Consider the following 25,355-nt stretch of genomic DNA (forward strand, 5'->3'; position numbering starts at 1 on the left):
GAATTAATGGCGATTTACTAGGCAACAACAGTCGATTAATGGAACAACTTACCATTCACTGGTCCATGACAGTTGAATTTAAGAAGTAGAGGATGCCATTTGATCATATGGTTGTGTATATAATATACATCAAACAAATTAATACAAATTGAGTGGCAATTTTCCAAGCCAGAACAGTCATTTATTGGAACAACTTTTACTATTAACCAGAGGGGGCATAAATGCATATAACTACTATTAAAAGTCACTATGCTCATTTGACACACTGGAAAAGCAACATATTGCTGACTCCAAGTTCTATAAGCTCTCCCCTTTCTAATCTCAAGAATCAAGCTCTTACGTAGTTCCAGGAGGTTCATTCCCTGCTCCTAGCTTGCGGTTGAGATAACGAATGATTGCATCTTCAACCCATGGTTGATTGTAGAAGTCAGACCTGCCCTCCTTCTCAGCATTCCGGCTTGCTTCCCCGACAACAAGCTTTAAATCCCTGCTCTGTGAGGCTATCAACGCATTTATAAACTCCACAGGAGATTGACTAAAGCCCAGATAAAATGCTCTTCTGCGACGATGCTCATGAATCTTTTTAATTGCTCCACAAATTGCTTCATCGCAGGCATCAATGTCCTTGTGCTTCTCAATATTAGCCAAAAACGCACTCATTTCCTTCTGCAATGGGAAAGGAACATCCACTAAAACATCATAGCAAGCATGGCCAACAGGACTATTTCCTGACAATCTTATCTTGTGCTCTAAGTGGATGGGCTGCGAAGGATAGAGATGCTGAAAAAGCTTCTGGGATATAAAAGAAAACTTAATCTTCTCGCCCTCGAAAATCCTCTGCAATTGTGGGTCACAGTTAATGACCGATGGATCAGAAGGATGTTGAAGCTTCTTAGCTTTCACATACTGCCAAAGTGCAGCAATGATTCTCGGTCTTGTATCCACCTCAATGCCGAGAAGTTCAGTCAAGGAAGGCGAGAGCTTGAATTTCTCCAGAACATAATTCATTTCCAATCGAATAGATGCAGTGAATTCTTTGCTACTCCGGCTTCATGTAGTGGGTGAAGATTCGAGACCGCCATCATTATGGAGAAAGGAGTTGGCATAACAGTTTTCCGTTGAGGTTTTGCGAGACCCGGGCAATAGAATTCGCACAAGCTTCAAAGGTTCTCGGTTGAGACCATGACAAGTAATTGAAGGAGACGCTGAATGCCCGCTGAAAAATATTAAAAAGAGACCTGATACGAAAACTGTTTGCCCCTGAATATGGACGACACGTGTCAATTGTAGAGACAAAAGGACGACGAAAGTCCCTTTCAAAGGAAGGCCTATCGGCCTAAATATATTTTTGCATAAAAAAATATTTTTTTAATATGAAAAACTTAGTTTTCTCCGTGTAGATATGCTCATATATAAATATATACATTTTAAAAATTACACATTTTAGATTAAGTCTAGTCATATATAAATATATATATTTTAAAAATTACATATTTTAGATTAAGTCAGATCATATATAAATATATATATTTTAAAAATTACACATTTTAGATTATGTTATGCTATGTGAACACACACACTTTTAAGATGTGTGAAAATTTGCAAGGACGAGCATTTCATTTAATGGAAAATTGACATATTATAAGACACTAAATATTTTTGCAAAAAATATTATTAGTACATCAACATAATTCTTCACAATTTATCTTTTACTTCCAACCGAAATTCATAACGTTTATATAAATTTTGAGAGCTTCAATTCCATTAAAAAGGAAAAACTTGAAATTTGATCACCACTTTTGACCCAAAAATATCATATACTTTCCTACCAATTTCCATCCTATCCTATTGATACAACTTCTCAAATCAACACCTCCTATTTAGAAAAATTACTATTACGTTCATTCTTCATCTCAACAATAGACTTACAACCAAACTTCGAAATTTTTAGCGTAAAATTTATTTCATGCACGAAATTAGTGTTTTTTCCTTTTATATTTTGATTTGAGTGGCGCGAAGTTTTTGAACAGAGGGGTTTTACCATGTGTTTCCCAATATTTATTTAAAAACATTAGTGGTAAAATCATTATCCAATTGGAATGTGATGAAGAGGAGTTGAAAATTTCATTTCGCTTTACAAAATTTAAATGAGATGTTCTATTTGCCTTATTTTTTAGTAATGGAAATTATAAGCATATATTTATTCCTAATTTAATTTAATGGGCACACCAATTATTTGAAGTTATTAATTTATTTCATTTTATGTAATTCATTTTTACGGTATGTTTTGAGTTATTAACTTGTATAACTCTGTGTAATTCATCTTTATTCTATTATATTTTTTTATGGTCTAGATGTGTTGGAATGAGGTTTGTGGGTAAAATTGAGCCACTCCATGGAATTAAGGATTTATAGGGAAGTCATTTCATCCTTATTTAAATGATCATGGAAATATAGGTTGAGCCAAAAATTAGATCAAATTTTCTATTCTTTCTAACTTATTCATCATCTAGAGAACACAAGATTCTTCAACCTTCTGCATTTTAATTTGGTAAGCACCCAAATCCCCTTTCTTTGAATGTTAAATTGAAGAAATTCTTGTGCATAGAAGTATGAATATGATTACTAAAATTTGACCCTATTTTTTTACCTAGGTAGTAAATTTATGTTGGACTAAATTGTTATGAGTTTTGCCTATTCTAATAATAGGGGTGATCACTAAAGATTTATCTAAGTAGATGGTGTATCATATTTGTATATGTTAAGAACAACTACTTAGTTACTAGTAAACCAATAAAGTTTCTAGCATTTAGAACACTAAAATGCACTAGCATAATGGAGATGAGCAATAATGAGTGTTTCAACACTATGATCTTTGAAGTTTGCATGTGCCTAACAAGTGCTATAATGAGATTCTTGATATATGGTGCCATGTGCAATGGAAAATACAAAATAAATTGTAAAATATAGCTCCCTACAAAAACTAAAACTACCCAAATCTAAGTTTAAAATTTTTCTAGCAACATTTAAAAAAAAATTCATAGTAATGCCAAAACAATACCCCATGTCAATAGTGTTTATGAAATTGTACAAGTCGATAAGCTTTTACATGTCAGAACATGTTACTCCATTTAAATGATATTCAACACCTAATTCCATTAGCAAAACGAGCATCCAAGACTTTCACTTTGCATTAAATGAAATAACCAACCTAATGAACTCATGAATGGAATTATTTTTCAAAGTCAATTGATTTGAGCCACATTTGCAAGGTCATTATCTAATGAACTCAATCTAGGGGTATTCCATGAGAAATAGACTACGATTCTACACATGCTTTGTATGTATTGTTAACCATAACTATTTTATGGTTATTCTAATTTAAATTTGGAAGGAATTTAAAAATAGAAAGTTTCTTATCCAAAATATATACTAGTATAATTATATAAATTAAATGGATATTAAATATGTATAGGAATGCAAAATTTACTATAGATTTTATATATATATATATATATATATATATATATATATATATATATATATATATATATATATATATAACAAGGTCGGGTAGTTTATATATTACCAAAAGCTTTGATGGAGCAAGCTCCTATTACAAAACATTGTACCATGAAAAACATCTAAGCCATGAGATAGGAAAGCAGTCTCTTCTCCTAGGCTTGTGTTCAGGACTTCATGTATTTTTAAGTGTATTCTAGTGTACTGCCCAACAAATTGACCTACTAGAAAGAGAAATTTGCATGTCGTGGGCTCTCTGATAGTTTTTCAAGGCTTGTAGACTGATTGCTCCTAAGTTGACTGGTTCTTCTTGTCATAATTGACCGAGTTCTCTCCTTCGTTGTTCGGAGAGTTGTTTTTCTAATATGCCACTGCTTCTTATTTAGTGGGTTGAATTCCATTTGATTTGTTTGCTTGTTCTTCCATTGTCTCTGCTTACTGCTCCAAATTTTGTTGTTCTTCTTTGATTTTGTGTTGCCTGAGATGCTTCTTCTTTTGCTGCTGTTGACCACTTTCCTTTCGGCGTAAATGGGAACCACTGGATATCAGAGATCAAAGGACGAGGTTTTCAGAAGAATAACGACCAAGATTAATTTGCATAGATTGGGATCAGGGGATGAACGGTGGAGATTAACCAGAGGCGCTGGTGGAAGAGGAGACTGGAGGAGCCATCGCAACTGTCAATGGTTGAGATCTACGATCGTTGGGCGTGAACAAGTCCACATGTTAACCGAGAAGAAAGGCGGGATTATACGCGGAGATGGTATTTCGGGCAGGATAGAAACCATAAGTGGTAAAAGGGAGAGGTCGCTCGATTCCACTGACCGAGCGACACGTAGCATCGGAGGAGAGAGAGAAAACCGCTTTTCGGGTGGGTAATCTCTGTGCTTGTTGTCTGCCCGAAATCAGTGGGAGTCGTCCGATCCAATGAGTACAGATCGATGGTGGGGAAGAGTCACGCAAATTTGATTGAACAGGCTAATCGACGACCATCGGATTGAGTGCCCGATCAACGGTCCTGGTTTGATCGGAGATTGGAGAAAGGAGGGAGCAGCGTTGCAGAAAAGGCTTGGGAGTGCGAGCTCGATGATAATAATAGATGCACATGAATGAATTTTTGAAGTCCGGATAAAGCGCTCAGGACGGGTTTTTCCTGTGTAAACCGATAGAGTTGAACTCCCCGCGAACGACAAAATTGAAGGAGGGCCAAAGTTTGGTTATAACAGTGAGGGAGGAGGGTTGAGATAATGAGAGGGGCAGATGGAAGGTGTGGATGCTCAGAAGGGATTTGCACTCACTGAGAGGAGGGAGTGAAGGGAGAGAAGAGATACAAAGTGAGCAAGCTGGGTAAGAAGAAGGGTGGGGGCTTAAGATGAAGTCTGCGTGCTGAACAGAGGAAACACTGCTGGCTATTAGAGAAGACAGGGAGGGGATTTGAAACCAAAGTATCACTATAATAACATGGAAAGTGGAGATTTCCTCGCTGAGATTGCTACTGCGATTTTTGTGAATGTACCCTCTATTCTTATAGTGTTTTATCTCAGCCTGAAACCTGCTTTCGATGAGATAGATTGCAATGTGGTTCTTGTGACCAGGATCACAATCTTCATTCTTGTTGTTGCTCATATGAGAGTCTGAAGTTTCATGATTATTCCTTTGCATTCCCGTGATTTCCTAGTTGTTGCTGCAGTGATTTGTCCTTTGTTGTTTTTTAAATGCTGTTTTTTTATTTATTGCTTTTATCATTGTGATTTTTCCCTTAGAATTGGTTAGCTTTATACTTGCGGTTTTTGTTGATTATTAAGGAATAGAGTTGTGATATTCCTCCCAGTTTTCACGAACAAGCCCTTCATTTTTTTCACTACTTGGTTTGCAAAATAATCTGGCCGTTGATTGTGAATTCTCAAGACATGTCTGTAGATTACATCGCCAGAGCCTTCCAAGTTCTTCCTGATTCTTCTTAAAATTCTGTTCATGAACTCATTGCTTGGATTTTTGTTTCTTGCCATTACGTCTATTATTATGGCTGAGTCTCCTATTATGATAGGATTTTGAATTTCTCATTTTTTTATTATTCTTGTTCCCATCAACAAGATGTATGCTTCTACCTTATTATCTGAGGTTCGTCCCAATCCCCATTCATATGTGACATTTTCTTTCCCATCAGGATCGAGGATTATTCCCCCTGCCCCTGCCTTTTCCAGATTATGACTTCAGGCCTCATCAAAGTATAAATAGTATCTATTCTGATTTTTCCTCTAGTTTGTCAGTTCCTCTTCACTCATTCTTATTTTCCATATAATTCCTGAGTTTTTCTTCCTCTATCCTTTTTGTCCATTATTATTTATTATGGCTTTGCTGAGCCAATCTCGCTCTTCCTATTGAAGAGTGTTATAGTCTGTTGGAGTTGTTCCTTTGACATTGAGTATTTCAGAAGCTAGACCCCACATTTTTGAGAGGGTCTTCCCTATCCATGGGATTTGGTTTTTGAAAATGCACTTGTTTCGTGTCAACCAAATTTTCCAACATAAAACCATTGGAATGCATTTCCATATTCTCTAAATTATGGCTTTTTTCTTTGTTGTGTATTGGTAGGCCTTCTCAAAGGTCTGAAGAAAATCTGGCAAGGGCTTTCCGAAATTTATTCTTATTTCCAAAGGACTTATCAGCTGTTGCCAACATTCTTTGGCAAAGGTACATTCTTGGAAAAGATGTTGGATATTTTCTTCAACCTACATGCATAATGGGCATCGTGTTGGACCTTGAAAGCCCTTTTTTTTTTAAGTTTTTACTGGTCAAAATTCTCCCTTTTAAAAGTGTCTAGATGAAAATTTTGATCTTATGCAAACTTTCTGATTTCCATGCTATTTTCCAAGAATCCCAATCTTGTTGATTTGGTTGTTCTTGAAGGATTTTATATCCAGTCCTAACTGTGTAACGTCCATCGCTTGGGTCCCAAAGATTTTCATCTTCCTCATCATGGTGGATTGGCGCTGCCCCTTTTAAGAGCTGCCTGATTTTGCTCCATTGCCCTTCCAGATCTACCGGAATTGCTGAGATTTTCTAGTCTTGCCACTCCTTTTGGTTCCATAGAGAGATTGATTGTAAAATATTGAAACCTTTATCTTTCATCCACTCTTGTATGTCTTCAATTTCTGGATGAGTCTGTAGTGGTTCATTTCCCATGATTCTGTCCTCCCAAATTGAAATTGTTTTTCCATTGCCTGGGATTTTAGAAATGTATCTACTCATTAATGGAATTTTTTTTTTAACCAGCTTCCAAACTTGGGTACATTGTCTTATTGGAATATTTCCATTAAGCAATCTTTTCCTAGTGCTATCCATATATTTTGATAAAAGAGACTTTTTCCACTAGCTCTCTTTTCTTGTAATTAGTCTCCATACTATTTTCATTCCCAGTGCTGCATTCATGAGCCCAAGTATCTGTATTGATAGTCCTCCTTGTTCATAAGGTAGTACTACTTTCTCCCACCTGACCAGGCTAAATTTTTTGTTTTCTTGCTTCCCCCCCTGCCACAAAAAGCTTCTTAAGATTAACTCCATTTGTTTGTGGGCACTTGCTGGGGCCATGATTATTGCATATTGGTAGATAGGTAGTGTTGCAAGGAGTGCTTTGATTAGTATTACCCTTCCTGCCATATTCAGCCACATCATACCCCAACTTTGTATTTTGTTTTTCATTTTTTCAATTTGTTTAGTCCATATTTCTGTCTTCATGTTCTCTTTTGAGATTGGAAGTCCCAGATAGAAGAAGTGTGTCCATTTTTCCTGTACAGGGATGTCTAAGATTTGTGAGATCCTTTGCATAGTTCTTGGGGGGGGGGGGGGGTATTCCATCCATATATCCTGCATTTTGTATTGTTTAATAGCCCACCTGAAACCTGTAAAAAATCATCCAGAACTTTTTTGAACCTCCTTGCTATTATTGTTGAAGCCCCTCCCAGCAGTAATGTGTCATCAGCAAAGAGTGAGTGGTTTATTGTTTTTACTCCTTTTGCTATTCTGATCCTTGTGATGTTTCTTTCCTTTCTTTGTTTTTCCAAAGCCCTGCTTAAGGTTTCCACCATTATAATATATAGGAAGGGAGAGAGAGGACAACCTTGCCTAAGGCCTCTTGTGCTTTGAAAGAAGTCACTGGGCCTTCCATTTATGAGGGGGGCAATCCAAGGAGTAGAAATGCATGCCTGTATGACTTCCATTATATCTCTTGAGAAACCAAGTTTTTGGAGGACAACCATTATATATGGATGGCTGACCCTATCAAATGCATTTGCCATATCTAGCTTGATTATGAGGCCTTTCTCTTGCCTTAGCATACTAGAGTGTACAGCTTCCTGTACAATAATTACATTATCTATGATTTGCCTGTTGGGCACGAATCCTCCTTGGTTTTCAGATATGATTATTGGAAGTACTTCCTTGATTCTATTTGCAATTATTTTTGTTATTATCTTATAAGATGAATTGCAAAGAGAGATAGGGTGAAACCCGTTGAAAGTTGAGGGGTTTGCTTCCTTTGGGATTAAAGTAAGATAGGAAGATTTTTTGTTGCCTCCTATTTTTTTTTTGAAGACATTCTTCACCATTCTTAAGAAATCCTTTTTGATAGTGTACCAATGAGATCTATAGAATGGTATTGTGAAACCATCTGGCCCTGGGGCTTTGTCTGGATGCACGTTCCATATGGCTGCCACTACCTCTTCTTCTGTGGGATCCTTGCACATTACAACATTTTGTTCTTTTTTAATTTTTTTTTTTTTGTGTGCTTTAAGAAATCTTCACTCTCAGCCATTTCTTCATTGGCTGAGAGTAAGTTTTTGAAGTGCTGATAGGCTTTTTTTTTTAGTTCCTTCGCACCTTTGACCTCTTGGCTTTCAACTTGAATTTTTTCTATTTGGTTTATTGCTCTTCTTAGTTTCATTGTGTTGTGGAAAAATGATGTGTTTTTGTCCCCTGCCTTGAGCCACAAACTTTTGGATTTCAATCTTGCCTCTTCTTCTTCTTTCCTGTTTTCCCTATATATTTCCCAAAAGATTTCCTTCTCTCTTAGGTAATCTTGCTTGCCTTCTTCTCTATTTTCTTTTTCAATTTGCATGTTGTCCATTTTCTGCTATAATTTTTTTTTTCTTTTCTTCATTTTCTCTTGCCCATTCCTTTAATTTGGTTATTGCAGTTTTTAATTTTGTTTCCCAAATATACTGAGGTGATCCTGTTACTCTTGGCTCCCATGATTCCTTGACCAGTTCGCTGATTTCTATGTTGCCGTCCCAATTTTAGCTGTATATAAACAAGAGTGGTCCCTGGTTTTCCATTTTGCCCATGACTATTGTCACCGGTTTATGGTCAGATGTTGTGGTGTGTAAAATTTTTGATTTTATGGAGTTGTGCACTGCTACTATGTTTTCTTGTATAAGAATTCTATCCAGCCTTTCTTTTATGTTGCTTTTTCCCACTCTTTTATTGCTCCAAGTGTATTTCTCGTTGCTTAGCGAGATGTCTATTAAATTGTGTTGTTCCATTATTTCTTCTAGAATATCCCTAGATGGGAAAGTGTGGTATGTTCCTCCAAACTTTTCTTCTATACTTCTTACCAAATTTGAATCTCCTCCTAGTATTATTTTCCCAGCTTGTGTTTCTTTTAGTGCTTCTTTTATGGTGGCCCAACATTGCTCTTTTTCCTTGTAGTGATTTGGGGCATATATATTTATAACACTTTACCTCTCTTTTGTATTGATTTACATTAGATCCGTTTGGATCCAATGCTGGCCTTTTTTGTATTTTATTAATTCCCAGGTTCCTTTTTTCCATATTGTGCAAATACCTCCAAACACTCCTGTTGCCTGTATTGCTTCCCCTTCATAATTTCTGATTTTTTTTTGATATTTTCAGTTTCTTGGTTGTTTGTTTTTGTCTCCTGAATCATAAGGATGTTTGGGTTTTCTTTTGCCAGAATGTCTCTTGTGGAATTTTCTTTGACGAATGATCCCATTCCTCTGCAATTCCAGGAGACCACTATCATTATTTACTTGTTGGGTGGTGCATGGCTCCCTTCCCTCTTTGTTGGCTTTTTTCGTTGTTTCCTATACTTCTTCCTAAGAATGTTTTCATAGGTTGCTGCATTCCTAATTCCATTTCCTTTGCTACTGCTTCATCCTTGAGTTCTTTGTTTGTCTTTCTTCCTGATTTTTTTTTATATTCTACATTTGGGGGTGCTTCCTTTGACTGTTTTCTAGTTAGGATTATGTCTACTGAGGGGGAGGGGTGTGAGAGTTTGATACCAGAGGGGATGAAGGGGGGTTGGGGGTATGTTGTGGGGATCTGGATCTTGGTCCAGGGGATGGGGGAGCTGAAGGATCCAAAGGCTCAACAGGATTAAGGCTAGCAAGAGGATTATTATCTTCTTTGGGTGATGGGGAATGGAGATCAGAGGATGTGGAGGGCTGTGAAGAAGATAGATTTGGTTGTTTGTGGACTGTCTTCTTTCTTTTAACCTGTTCCCATTTGTTTCCCGGATCTTCACTCTTTTCATTTTCAATTTTTTTTTTTGTACATCTATTTGCAAAATGACCATATTTGTGACATACCTTGCATTTGAAGGGGATTTGTTCATAATCTAGCTGTTGTATGTGCCTCGACTAGTCCACTTTGATTTTGATAGCTTTTGGTAGCCCTTTCACAATATCCACTTCTACATAGATTTTGGTGCATGCATGCATATTTTCCTTTGGCTCGCACCTGTCTATATATTTCCCAATTGCATTTCCTATGGCTTTGACTAAATCATCTCCTCGAAAGTGAAGGGGAAGGTGTGGCAATCTAACCTAGACAGGGATGGCATTGGGTACATCCATTTCTGGGTCGAGATCTGGCATCCATATGTTTAGATACAAACCCCTTGTATCCATAAAATAAGGTCCATTCCTGAAAATCAAATCTCGGCCGTCCTTGGTTTCAAAGTGAAAGGTATAGTAACCTCTTGCACAAAAGTTGATTGATATTTTTCCATCTATTGACGCAGTCCAGTTCCTTTCTACCCATTTTTGCACAATTTTGGGCGATGGCCATAACCTAGTAAATTGCCCCACTAATCCATGCTCTTCCAGAGAAAGTGCTGCTCTACGGGGAAGGGCAGGAGGGAGCGAGATTTCAAGAATGTTTTCCAATCTTTTAACAAACTTAGTGACTGATGGTCTGTTATTTTCCGGGCCCATTGCATAAATGAGGGAGGCAAAAGCTTTTGTTGTTACTTCATTTTCATGCTATTGATTTGAGAGAGGCTCTCCATCCTCTGATGCATCCATGGAGCTCAGACCCCAATAGCAGGAGGCCTCTGAGGGGCAACTGTGAGCAGCTGCAAGCTTCTTGCTATGTTCGCTGGCTAGGGTTGCGAAGCGCCTTCAGCAAGCAGCGCGAATGTCATTGAAAAACTATTAAGAATCCCTAATGTAGACAATATTTATATTAAGTTAAATAAACATATTTACCAAGAGTTACTACCCACCATAATTTATGCAATTCTTTGCATAAATTTAAGTAGGAGTAAACATGTTGCATAAATTTAGGTAGAGTAAACATGTAAATAAACATATTTACTAAGAGTTATTGTCCACCAAAATTTATGCAATTCCTTACATAAATGTAGGTAGGATTAAAAATGTAAATATGCATATTTACCAATGTTAGTTCCCACCAAAATTTCTCCAAAAATTTAGGTGAGGATTATTGATATTGTTACCTTTCTGGGAATTTGAATTTGGATTAAATGCAACCCACCATTCAATTTAGAAACTCCCTTCCAATTCTGAAATATACATGTCTATGAGTGTAATAATTCATTTTTTTCATTAAAGTATTTATGGATTTTTAGTGAATTTTTTCTTGATTAAACTTAATTTCTAGATAAATTAGATAATTTTTCTTAAATTTGGATATTATTAAAGAAAAAGGTAATCATAGTGAACTTTGAAAAGAATGAGTTCATGTATAGCTTGACATCACTTGCAATTGAGGTACATTAGTCTCTAGTTCATTGCCTCCATCCACAAATCCTAAATAGAAAAGAGATTACTTGGAAAATTTAAATTTCTTTAAATTCAACTACATCCTAATCTTGAGGAATGTTTCAAGTACCTCCTATGTTTATGTGTGTTATGGCATCAATACTACTCATTTCTGACATTTTTAGTAGTCATCTTGATTTCATCATTGTTAGCATGCATAGCCCTTCTTGTTGAAAATGTAGCAAGGAATGCCTTTTTTGGCTTGTGCTTTAGTCAAAGATGCAAATTCTAATTCAATCTCATAGTTACTTGAGTTAGCTTTCAGTTAACATGTGTGATATGGCCTATCAATTGTTAATTAATTCAAGTTAGATGGCTTTTAGTGAGTTGTGGACTAGTCGATGGCTAAAATTAGTTATCTAGTGGAGTTAACTTTAGTGTTTGTCAATTAACTAATCTCTAGTTCTAGAATAGAGATAGACTTGAGTTCTTGAGTTTAGTTGAGTAGTTTGACTTTTTTTTAACTCAAATGACTCTCATTTAACTAGTTGTAGCTACTAAATTTAACCCTAGTAGGTCATGCAATTCGAATTTCCTATTGAGACTGGATGAAGGCACATATTTATTTATTCATTGTACACAAGTTTTTGCGGTGTGGAGCTTGAGAAGCAAGAAGAGAAAGAGAGGCTTGAGGATCAAGCAAAGAAATTTCTCTTGGGAATTGTGCAAGGAAATAGGAGAAATGCCTATTTTTTAGGGGCAGATTTGCACTAGGAAATAGGAGCTTCCTAACTTGCCTTATCTGCCTAAGTGTTGGGCAAGTCTTGTGTAGAGTTGATTAGTATTGTAGGGAGCTTCAGCCTTGAAGCAAATTCCTTGTAATAGATCAGATTGCTCAGTTGATTCAATACAAGCAAACATGGGGTTTTTCCTAGTTGGGTTCCCCAGATATATTGTGTGTTCTATGTGTGATTGTGTTTTTATTCATTGTTTTCTTTTTGCAAATTTTTGGTAGAGAAATCTTGTGTCTTTTGTGATAATTTTTCTCTCATTAGTAGTCGCAAGGTTTCAAGTGTTTTCTACATGGTATGAAAGTTGAAAAAAATATAGTGACCAAGTTCCTTGATTAGATTCAAAGAAGAAGATTTGTTAGTGCAGGAATTCTACAAGTGCAAGAATCATGTCATCATATGGCTTAAGGACAAAGAATGCACTGGAAGGGACTTCGAATTTTTGTGCATGGAAGGAAAAAACAGAGGTTTTTTGAGATGATAATGGGGTTTTGGAATGCATCAAGACAGATATTCGTAAACATGTTGCTTCATGTGCACAATAAATAACTCAATGGAAAAAGGATATTTCCAAAGCTAGGAGGATGATCCTAGAAGGAGTTAGAGACTGTATTGTTCCAAAGTTGCATGGAAAGGATACACCATTCTAGATGTGGAAGGCCCTTACTAATATGTTTGAAAGTAGCAGTGATTCTAGAAAACTTTCTTTGATGAACTAATTGAGGATTGAAGACAAAGGGTATGTTATAGTATTCAAAAACGGGAAGGCATACCTCAAGCATTTTTCTTTAGGTCAAGTCAAGCATATTGGTGTCAGGATCGAGAGCCTCTACAAATTGGAGGTTGATGGATGTGCAACCTTGAGCAGTAGGGCAACGAATTCTAATAGTAGAGATGTGATGGTTGAATGAGAGCAGGATAAAGCTCTCAAGATGGAGCCTCAATCACTATCTTAGTTTCAATATAAGCTAGTTACTAGTTGGGCTGATCAGTAGGATGATGATGAGGACCATAACCTAGGGAAGGTGGAGGAATCTACTCAGTCAGAGACTTCCAGTATAGGGAAATTTTGAGCGAAGTGGGTGGATTATTTGGTTAAGGGATCTCTGAAGAGAGTCTCCCATCACCAAGAAGTAGCCACCCAGATACATAGGGTACATGGCTCTTTTTAGTTTAGAGGGAGAAGTTGCAGCAACAAAGAACTTGGTAGAGCTGAAGACAGATCCAGGTGGATGAGGTTCTTCCAAGAAGCCCTTCCTCACTAATAGGGAGTGTTGAAAATGTATCCAGGAATGAATTCTTTGACTTGTGCCTTAGTCAAAGATGCTAATTCGAATTCAGTATCATAGTTGCTTGAGTTAGATTTCAGTTAACATGTGTGATGTGGCCGATCACTGAGTTATTGTAAATTAGTTCGAGTTAGATGGATTTCAGTGAATTGTGGACTGGTTGATGGCTAAAATTAGCTATCTAGTGGAGTTAGCTACTAGTGTATGTTAGTGAACTGATCTCTAGTTCTAGAATAGAGATAGACTTGAGTTATTGAGTTTAGTTGAGTAGTTTGACTTTCGTTAACTCAACTGCCTCTCAGTTAGCTAGTTGCAAACACTAAATTTAGCCCTAGTAGGTCATGCAATTCGAATTTCCAATTGAGACTTGATGAAGGAACAAATCTATTTATTCATTGTACATAGTTTTTTGTGGTGTTGAGCTTGAGAAGCAAGAAGAGAAAGAGAGGCTTGAGGATCAAGCAGAGAAATTTCTCTTGGGAATTGTGCAAGGAAATAGGAGAAATTCCTATATTTTAGGGTCAATTTTGCACTAGGAAATAAGAGCTTCCTAGTAGGCCTTATTTTCCTAGGTGTTGGGAATGTCTTGTGTAGAGTTGATCAATATTGTAGGGAGCTTCAAGCTTGAAGTAGATTCTTTGTAATATATCATATTTCTTAGTCAATTCAATATAAGCAAGCAAGGTTTTTCCTAGTTGGGTTCCCCAAATTTATTTGGTTCTATGTATGAATGTGTTTCTATTCATTTTTTTCTTTCCACAATTTTTTGGTAGAGAAATCTTGTGTCTTTTATGATAAGTTTTCTCTCATTATCCATTTCAAGGTTTCAAGATTTTTCTACATGGCATCAAATCTTAAAACAAGATAGAGACCAATTTCATTAATTATATTCAAAGAAGAAGATTTGTTAGTGTAGGAATTCTACAAGTGTTGGAATAATGTCATCCTATGGCTTGAGGACAGAGCATGAACTTGAAGGGAATTTGATTTTTTGTGCATGGAAGAAAAGAATGGAGGCTATATTAGATGATAATGGGATTTTGGAATACATCAAAAATAATATTTCTAAACCTGTTGCTTCATATGCACAACAAATATCAAATGGAAGAAGGATATTGCCAAAGCTAGGAAGGTGATCCTAGAAGGAGTTAGATACCATATTGTGCCAAAGTTGCATGGAAAGGATACACGATTCCAAATGTGGAAGGCCCTTATTGATATGTTTGAAAGTAGCAGTGATGCCAGAAAACTTGTTTTGATGAAAAAATTGAGGATTGAAGACAAAGGGTATGATGTAGTATTCACCAATGGGAAGGCCTACCTCAAGCATTTTGCTTCAGGTCAGGTCAAGTAGATTGGTGTCAAGATCGAGAGCCTCTACAAATTGGAGGTTGATGGATATGAAACCTTGAGAAGCAAGGCAAAGAGTTCTCAGAGTAGAGATGTGGTGGTTGAACAAGGGTAGGATAAAGCTCTCAATATGGAACCTCAACTAGTATCTTATTTTTAGTCTAAGCTAGTTGGAAGTTGGGATGAACAGTAGGATGATGATGAGGACCATAGCCTAGGGTGAGTGGAGGAAACCACTCAGTAAGAGACTTTATAGTATAGGGAATTTCGAGCAAATTGGGCAGAGGATTTGGTTAAGGGAGCTTCAAAGAGAGTTGAGTCTCCCAGCACCAAGAAGCAAATACCCAGATACACAAAGTACATGGCTCTTTCTAGTTCACATGAAGGCGTTGTAGCAATAAAGAACTTGGTAGAGTTGAAGATAGATCTAGGTGGATGCGGTTCTTCCAAGAAGCCATTCCTTGCTAAGAGGGAGTGTTGAACATGTAGCAAGGGATGGCTTCTTTGACTTGTGCCTTACTCAAAGATTCTGATTCAAATTCAATCTCAAATTTTCTTGAGTTAGATTTTAGTTAATATGTGTGAATGGCCTATCACTAAGTTTTTGTCAGTTAATTTGAGTTAGATGGCTTTTAGTGAGTTGTGTACTAGTTGATGGATAACATTAGCTATTTAGTGTAGTTACCTACTAATGTTTGTCCATTAACTGATCTCTAGTTCTAGAATAGAGATAGACTTGAGTTCTTGAGTTTAGTTGAGTAGTTTGACTTTTGTTAACTCAATTGACTCTCATTTAACCAGTTACAACTACTACATTTAGCCCTAGTAGGTCACACTATTCGAATTTCCTATTGAGACTAGATGAAGGCACAAATATACTTATTCAATGTACACAAGTTTTTGTGGTGTGGAGCTTGAGAAACAAGTACAGAAAGAGAGGCTTGAGGACCAAGAAAATAAATTTCTCATTGGAATTGTGCAAGGAAATAGGAGAAATTCCTATTTTTTAGGGGAAGGTTTGTGCTAGGAAATAAGAGATTCCTAGCAGGCCTTATTTGCCGAAGTGTTTGGAAAGTCTTCTATAGAGTTGATCAGTATTGCAGGGAGATTTAGGCTTGAAGAAAAAACTTTGTAATAAATAAGATTTCTTATTTGATTCAATACAAGCAAGTAACGGTTTTTCCCAGTTGGGTTCCCCAATTATATTGGTTGTTCTATGTGTGATTTTGTTTCTATTCATTGTTTTCTTTCTACAATTTTTTTGTAGATAAATCTTGTGTCTTTTGTGATCATTTTGATCTCATTAGCAGTTGCAAGGTTTCAAGGGTTTTCTACACTTATTTCCAACCCCTTTCCACCATCATATTTCCTCCAACTCATTTGATACATATTTTTGAAACCCTAAAATTGAAAAACTATGGCTAGCATAAGCATACCCCATAAAAATTGCAATCCAACAATGAAGATAATACCTCCAAAAGCTACATTGATCCATAATAAAGAAAATTTTCATTTTTTTCAACCCTTATCAATATGTTGAAGTTGGTAGGGTGGGAGGTTAGTTATATATGGACGACCATAAACCCTAATTACTATTTTTAAACTAAAATAGGTGGAGGTTTAACCACTATTTCAATAAATATAGTTCTTGAAGTCACTCAATATATTGATTATAAAAAATAAGGTTGTATTTTCAAAATATCACTAGAATGTTGAGAACCTCTTCTTGATATTATGTTTCTTGTCTAGGTATCTTGCTTATCAACCAAGGAGAGAGTCACAAACATATCAAAGAAGCCAAGTACCCATCCCAAGGAGGGGATTTGGAATCGATCAACTTCAACAAGCTCATCCATTAGGTGTATTCTTTAGCCTTCTCATTGGGAATAGAAAATTCTTTTCACTATTTTAGATATCTTGTTCATGTTAAACATAACTTCAAAAAAATATGCTTGAAATAGAAATTTGAAACTAATAAGATTTGAAATTTAAATGCTAACTAAAAGGTAAGAGAATTAATAAAGTAAAAGGTAATATTTCTTTATCTCAACACTCCTTGTAAAAATAGCTAAGCATTAAACAATTCACATATGAAATACAAACTCCTATATTCAACATAGCTATGGACTAGGGTTCAATGAGCATGTAATTTCAAATGGAAGAGTAAGTTGAATAAGTCAAATACTAGGAGATAAAGAAGATTATTTTCTATAACTTTCCCATAAAAAAGATGCCTTTTACTGCATAACTGTTGTTATTTCTAAGATCTACCTATTAATCTCCATTCCATTAGACTTGTAACGTTATCATGATCTCATGTCATGTGTCTTGAGACATGATGTAGGAGAATTTGGCTTGGAGGGAAAATCTTCAAACTTATTCCAAAAAATAAAAATAAAATCTACGAGCAAAGGAGTGGGGTCCTTTAGCCAACAATTTCCATGTTTTTCTAGTTTAAGATAAGGATAGAATTAAGAATAAAATCATGTTGTAATAATCGCTTATGGATAAGCTATAACAAGCTTTATGCATAATTGCTTTAAATCGCTCTATGTAAAAGGCATGCTTTTGTATGGGATAAGGACCGAGAGGGCTTATCTATTAATTATAAAATGAAATAACGGGACGCTCTAGAAGAGTAGAGCCCGAAAGCATATTCATCTGAAAAAAAAAAACCTCTCTCTGTGCATCTGATTTTATGGTTCTCTGTTGAATGGTAATTGGATGCGTGTATCAATTTTAAGGCTTTCTTCTGAGTCTGAATATCAATGAATTAACCTTATTTCCAATTAATATTATTGTTAGGTCGGCTTTAGTTATATTGTGACCCCTTAGACTCTTATATATAGAAAGGAGGTTTTTTCATTTGAATCATCTAATAATTGTTCATTTGTGTAATGTAAGGGAGGTTCCCCCCTCGAAGAGGCTTATTTCTAAGGCGTTGATCTATCTTTTCTATCTTTTTGTGAGATGGTTTCATAACATAACTTCTTTAGTTTTTGACCAACTCAGGGGCAGAAAGAGGCTAGACAGGAATGTTTGGGCATTCTAGAGCCATTGGAACAAGTTTAAGAGTTATTTCAGAATTGTAAACTAATGTATTCATACTTTTGAGCATAATAGAGATGACCAAGCCATTGGAAGTTGGACCAAGGAGACGTAGCCCAGGTGGGGTGAACTCCTTCATCATGTGTTGTTGTGATACTATTTTGGTGATGTTCATGTCTATTATATGTTATTTTTCAGTCATTTGTTTATGTTAATTTGTACATGAAATTTACATAAAAACATTCAAAAACTCATGTTAAAACTTGCAATTAACCTCATGAATCCTTAAGCACTTTTACATATTCTGAAGAGGAATTTAGCACAACAAAACTAATTTTCCCATTCAAATCAACTGAATAGTGAAGAACCCAAAGCCTAGAACAATGATGAACTTGGACGATTGAACAATAAATAACTTAATCTTTGGATAGTGAAGAACACTCCTATTCAGATCTTGGACAATGGACAAAATCATGAGTCCATGGAAGTCTTGTGGAGCAACTGTTTGACTATTGAAGGAAGTCCTAAAGTTTTTGAAAGTCATTTATACATTTTGTTTGTTAACTAAGTTAAAAATTGGAGGGTTGGTGCCCTAGAGGTTGTAGCCTCTAAGAACAGGGTTGGAGCCTTGAGAAAGATAGGGTTGGATCCCTAGAGGTTGAAGCCTCACAAAAGTCCAAGTTGGTTCTTGGAAACAAGTTGGAGCCTGGAAGATTGAAGGGTTGGTGCCCTCAAACATCATTGTACTCAAATTTTTGTAAAATAGGATTAGTGTGCTCACTTGTTTATAATAAAATCCTTATTATTTATTTTTCTGATTATAATGGTGAAGAATCTTAACTAGTAAACATAACAATTGAAAATAAATACCAATTCACCCGCCTCTCAGTATTTCCAATAGTTGGTATCAGAGTTAACTTCTTTATAACCAGCCTAAAAACTAGAAGAAGGATTCTTAAGTCATAATGAAGAACTAGGATTCAGGAAAACTTCCCCATTTTGATGGAACAAACTTTGTCTTTTGGAACCATAGGATGACATTCTATTTAATATCTCTTGGACCCGAAGTATGGAAATCAGTTACTGATGGGTATAATGTTCCATTTACTCCACCAATAGATCAGTACAGATGAAAAGTTTATATAGAAAATGCCAAAGCACTAAATTCCATAACAAGTGGAATTACTGATTCAAAATTTACAAAAATTTTGAACTGTGATTCTACCAAGGAAATGTGGAACAAGATTATTGTTATTTATGATGGAGACTTCAAGGTGAAAAAGGAAAAAATCCAAACATATAGAAGACAATTTGAGAGTCTTAAGATATATAACGAAGAAGATATTGCAGACTCTTTCCTCCGAGGAGATGAAGTTGTCAACTCGCTCAAAGTTTTAGGTGAAACCGTTGAAGAAATCACAGTTGTCCAAAAGGTTTTGAGATCACTTCCAAAATGTTTTGATTCCAAAGTTAGTGCCATAGAAGAAATGAAGGACTTGGATTACCTAAAAATGGATGAACTTCATGGGATTCTCATTGCATATGAAATGAGAAAAGGAATCCTTAACTCCAAGGAAGCTACATTCAAAGCTTCTAGGTCATCAAAGAAAGGGAAAAATTATAATTAAGCAGTGATGATTCTGACACTGAATCTGAACTAGATCAATTCATAAGAAAAGTAATGAAAGGGTCCAATATCAAGGGAAAGCATCCTCTCATTTATTTTAAATGTGGAAGAATAGGACATTATGCTACAAAATATCCTCATAAAAATGATAGTGATGATGAAGACGAATATAAAAAGAAGACGTTCAAGAAGAAAGGGTTTAACAAGAAGAATATATTCTCCAAACAAGATGAATTTGATGAAGAAGAATTCATTATTACTAAGAAGAAATCAACTAAAAATACCTTTCTACATAAAAGAGATGATGATGAGTCCGATAAAGAAGATAACTATGCTAGAAACAATGAAGTATTATTTATGGTATTTACAAATGAAGATGATTCTAAACAAGAATAAGAGGGAAATGTGGATGATTTACTAATGAGTTCCATTGAAGAAAATAAGGAATGAAGGAAGGCTACCTCCAAGGAAGAATACTACATCAAGTCAAGGCTATCCTAACAGGTATCAAACAATCTTTCTTGGTTATTGCTTTCATTGTAAAAACTTTGGTCATCAAGCTAAGCATTGCAAAGCTCATAAGGATAATATTTCAAGATATAAGATCAATCATCAAAGCAAGCCACGTAGCCTAAAAGCACAAGGATAGATCAAGACTTACAATTCATTTGATCCTTTGGCTAAGTATGATCTTGTTTTCTCAAAATGCAATGATTATGGCCATGATACACAAAATTGTTCATTCAAAAGAGAAGAATTGAAGAAGGAGGAACCCACTACTAATAAATGTGGTCTAGATTTATGTGCACATAGTGATGAAAATAAGTGGTTTGTGGATAGTGGATGTTCAAGACACATGAAATGTGACCAAAAGAAGTTTATCTCGTTAAATAAGAAGGATGGAAATGTATCTTTTGGAAGTGGATTTGCTAAAATTGCTGGAAAATGGATTGTTGCTCTTGTTAATGGAAAGGGAAAAGCTCAAAATGCACTACTGGTGGAAGGGCTCAAACAAAATATTTTAAGTGTTAGATAGATTTGTGACCAAGGACATAATGTTGTCTTCCATAATAAAGATTTTGAGATAGGGAATTCATCCTTAGGAGAATTTGTGGCAAAAGGAGTAAGAACACCAGACAATGTATATATTTTGAGTAAACTTCAAGAAGATAAATGCTATTGGGGCATCTAAACTTTGATAACTTAGTTAACATTAGTAAAAAAAAAGTAGTAAGGGACATTCCAAAAATTTTCAAGCCAAATCAAGTTGTGTGCGGCCCATGTCAACATGGAAAGCAAAGTAGAATTGCTTCAAGACTAAGGATCTCTCAACATCAACACCATTGGAGATCATACATGCAGATTTATGTGGACCAACTAGAACTCCATCTCTACAAGGTGAAAGATACTTTTCTCTATTTGTTGATGAATATACTAGAATGATGTGGGTATTCTTTATAAACTTTAAGTATGAAGCATTTGAATGTTTGTTGGGTAGCAGAAGCCCCGCATAAGGGTCATGGGGCACAAAACCCGAAGTTTTGGGTAGAGATAGGGAAAAGACTCTGTGGGATGCACGGAGCATGAAGCATAATACGTCAAGTCAAAGGGTTGTCCACCCAAAGATGATGTAGAGGAATGTAAGTTGAGTCGACCATGAAAATGTATAAATAGAGCGAGGCTCTATGGTTAGGAGTAGCTAGTTTTTTAGCAAGAATGATCTGGATTGTAATGGGTTCTTAAGCTGAAAAGTCTTGAATCGTCTGTAAGTCCGAGTTGAGGGTATTGGGTTGTAGTTAGAGGCTTTGTAGCTGTGTGCATAGAGGCCTGGTAGAGTCTGCAGCTGTGTGCGTGGACCCCTGCAGCTGAGTGCACAGGACAGATCTAGATGTATTGGTGAAGAAATTGAATAAAGATAAGTTGATTATGAAATTCTATGTTAAATCTGACTTATTGTGGATTTGGCTAATGTATGGTTAAAATAACTATTTGAGCTATGCGTGTATGCTTATGATATGAATATATGCAAATCTGTATCTATTCTAAGTGCACGAACTGGTTAATTATGTTAAATGTTTGCTTAAAGACCATAACAAGTAGATTGAATCTATAAACAGCACATTAATAAGTATTAAGGAGTATTATGGGTCTGGATCCGCTCGGAGCAGAGTGGTGTGAAGCCACGGAATGGTGTGTGAAACCTCTAGACCACATCAAGACATCCCAAGGGTGTGGAAACCTAGTTCGAATACCCTCCCCTACTACCTCGAGTGAGACCTCAGTCCACGCTCCGTGGGCTGTTGCCGAAAGGACGAGTAGCTACGGGATTTGTTTCGCTAAATAACTCTTCCGAACCTGGGTCAAGCCCCTATAAGCCAACAAATGGTTCTATTTCCAGGACCGAGATCTGACTAAGGGTTGTTTGATGGTGGAACACTGGAACCCTACAAAGAAAGAGCTTGAAGAGTGGTTGGATCTAAAGCTCCATGAGTTCGTGGTTCAGGAAAACAGAAACCTGTGGATATCGGAGGAAGATTGGTTGAACCGCTATATATATATACAGATATCCACAAGATCTTCTTCTCGACATTTCCGATAGAGCTATATGAGTGGATCGCGAGGTTGGCTGATAGCGTAGGAAGGTGCAGATTAGATCAGCCTATTGTGTGGACTCCAGAACTGGTGTGCAGGCTAGAAGCCACCAAAGATAAAATCGCATGCGCAGTAGACCATTGGCTAGATCAGGTAATTGGAGGAATTATCACTGAGTTTGTGATATATACAACTATGAGTTATAGCGAAGCGAAAAGCCGATTTCTCCAAGGACCGCCGGGTAAGTATATCCAATCATTGAATACTTGGATTAAGATGTTGTTGTGTGAAAAATAGATTATGCGCATCTATTGATGTCTAGAGTAACGTGGAGTGGAAGAGGTTACCGAGGAATGGGAGGGGTAGAGAACAGTCCTCTGATTTCTATCTCATGGGAGAGCAAGGAGGAGCTTGCAAGGTTCTCACCAAGAAGTGTAGTCCGGTTGATTACGAAGTGCTTCCCACTGATACCACCTCCATCCACATCACCACCTGCTTCACCTATATCAAACCCATCCACACCGACACCACCCCCACCTCCTCCACCATCAAAAGTTGGGATGGCGAGCGCAGTCCAGCTACTGATATTTAAGGGTGTAGGAAATGAGGAACCGGGCCAGTTCTGGTTTGTGATAAAGTCTGTATGGGATGCTCAAGGCATCACAGATGATAACATCAAGAAGGCTACCTTAGTTAGCGCGTTGTAGGATTGCACGTTGACCTGGTACATGAAATACTCAAGCGATCATCCAAATGAGGGAATAGCAGCAATCCAGGATGCACTAAACAAGGAATTTGGTCGACCAAAGTTAGAAGCACAGTCGGTTATTGGGTTCAAGGAAATCGCAATGTTGCCTGGTGAAACCCCGTGGGATCTGGATCAGAGATTGAAAAGCACCATCCACAAGGCAAACATGACATTGTCAGATGTGCAACACTGCGCTTGGTTTGTCGCATCATTAACACCATATCTGAGGATGACTTTGTCACAACAAAAGATCTCAACCCAAGCTGAAGCATTGGAGACAGCAATGAGGTTGCACAAAACCCCAATATAGGATCCAAGGTTGGGAGTACAACAAATCCAAGCACAAATACAAAACCTATGTCTAGAAATGCAAAGTTTGAAACAAGGGCAGGCACCTCGGACAGAAGTACGGGAAGAGGTGTGGTGTATCAAATGTAAGGGCCAGGGCCACGATAAGGACCACTGTTCGATCTTCGCGAACTATGTGGCAGGAGGGGGACCAATACCGTTGCGACTAGAGGTACAAGCTGGGCCAAGCATGGTGCCCACACTCTGGTGCACAATCTGTCAGGTGGGAGGAAAGCATGCCACAGACAATTGTCATCTATTTCTGAACCTAAGACAACCCCCCCCGTCAACAATTATTTTGCAACTTCTGTAAGACGGTGGGCCACGATGAAAGAAATTTCTGTAGTTACGAGATGTTGATGGATTGAACACCTACGTATAGGATGCAGATGGAGGCGTGCATGTAGGATCTCGCTGCACCACTCGTGTGAGGAGGATACCAAGGATGCAAACGGGGTTGCGGGGGAATGGGACCTGGATGGGGACGTGGGCAATTAATCTGCTATAATTATGGAGGACCTGGGGATTACGCGTGTGATTGCAAAAACCCGACCAAATCCTGTTGCCCTTACTGTTACCAATTTGATCACGAAGCAGTCGATTTCCCTACGCTAATTACTTAGATGCAGGAGAAGGGGGTGCTTCCAGCTAACCCTACTCAGAACGTCCAAATGATGAAGGCTGAACCACGCGCGGAAGATCCTAACGTAAATATGATGCTTAGAAGTGGCACCACTACAAGGGAAGATAAGGGGAAGAAGCCAGAGGTGGATAGGTGGGTGCGTAAGGCCCCCTCAAAACAACCAGAATTTGACTTGGAGCGTGCGAAGGAAACCTTTATGGAAGCTAAGAAGAACTTCATGGAAGCTTCTACTTCAGGCAGTAAGGATCAATTCGGACTAGAGAAGGATACTTCTATGCTCACCACCTTCTTGGAAACATGCATGAAGTTACTCAAGGATGCTAAAGTAGTGAAGGGACTGCCAGAGTTGATAACCCAATGTGCGGGAGCGAATGAACCGCGAATGATGCAGAAGTTAGGCAGACATGCTTTGTGCACTGGGCGGGAAATGCGATTGAGTGTCCAAATTGGAGACTATGAGATGGACCAGGTCATTTTGGATTTGGGGTCCGACGCAAATGTCCTACCAAAACAAACTTGGGAGCGCATGGGCAGGCCCACACTACAATGGTCCTCGATCCAATTACAGATGGCTAACCAACAAAAAATCCTACCCATGGGAAGACTGCATGGGGTTACAGTAGACATCGATGGCGCTAGTACACAAACCGATTTTGAGGTCATAGAAATTTTGGATGACAGTAACCCATATCCTATGTTGTTAGGGATAGATTGGGCAACGGATATGAATGGAGTCATCAACCTCAAGAAACAAAAAATGATATTCCAAAAGAAATCTCTCCGCATAGTGGTTCTGTTGGATCCAGCTGAAGGGGCGTGCTATACTGAGCCAGTGCGCGATGAAGATAGTGATGGTGAATTGGACTATATATACCAAATCATAGCGCAAGATTAGGACAAGGTGAATCCAATAATGGACGGTAGACTCTCATGGGACTGTGATAGTTCTTGCACATCAGACTTAGATGAAGAGATTGAATGATGGCAGAACTGGCTACATGAAGTAACCACACTAAAATGTAACAGTATGGTGAAAATAGGGGCAAAGGAGTAGCCAGCTGATGATATTGCCACGAAAAAAAAAGAACCAGTCGATTAGTGTGAATGGATGAAGGGGAGAACAAACCCGCCGGAAGTATCCGCGGAGGCACCACGTGCAACCATTGCTTCAGAAATGGGTGTAGTCCAAAGATGCGAAGGAAATGGCGCGGATGTCGGAGGCAGACGCGCGCATGGATGGGAGAGAAAAATGAGGTAAGCACCCATCGACACATAGGATGCAGGTGTATGATGTGCAGACACCCAACTAGCTTAGAATTAGTAGACCAAAGCCACCACAGCAAACCATTTCACCAGTAGCCGGTGACAAGGTTAGT

At 37.4% G+C, this 25,355-nt stretch overlaps 1 pseudogene; it reads right to left on the minus strand.

The window, feature by feature from the left end:
* On the minus strand, positions 1 to 25,143 carry LOC149221415 (SWI/SNF complex component SNF12 homolog pseudogene; annotated as a pseudogene).
* Positions 25,144 to 25,355: the final 212 nt, after the last annotated feature.

The sequence above is a fragment of the Pinus tabuliformis genome, chromosome Q (assembly GCF_031772625.1).
Source record: "Pinus tabuliformis cultivar Carrire ecotype Pingquan chromosome Q, CPIR1, whole genome shotgun sequence".
NCBI classification, from domain to species: Eukaryota; Viridiplantae; Streptophyta; class Pinopsida; order Pinales; family Pinaceae; genus Pinus; species Pinus tabuliformis.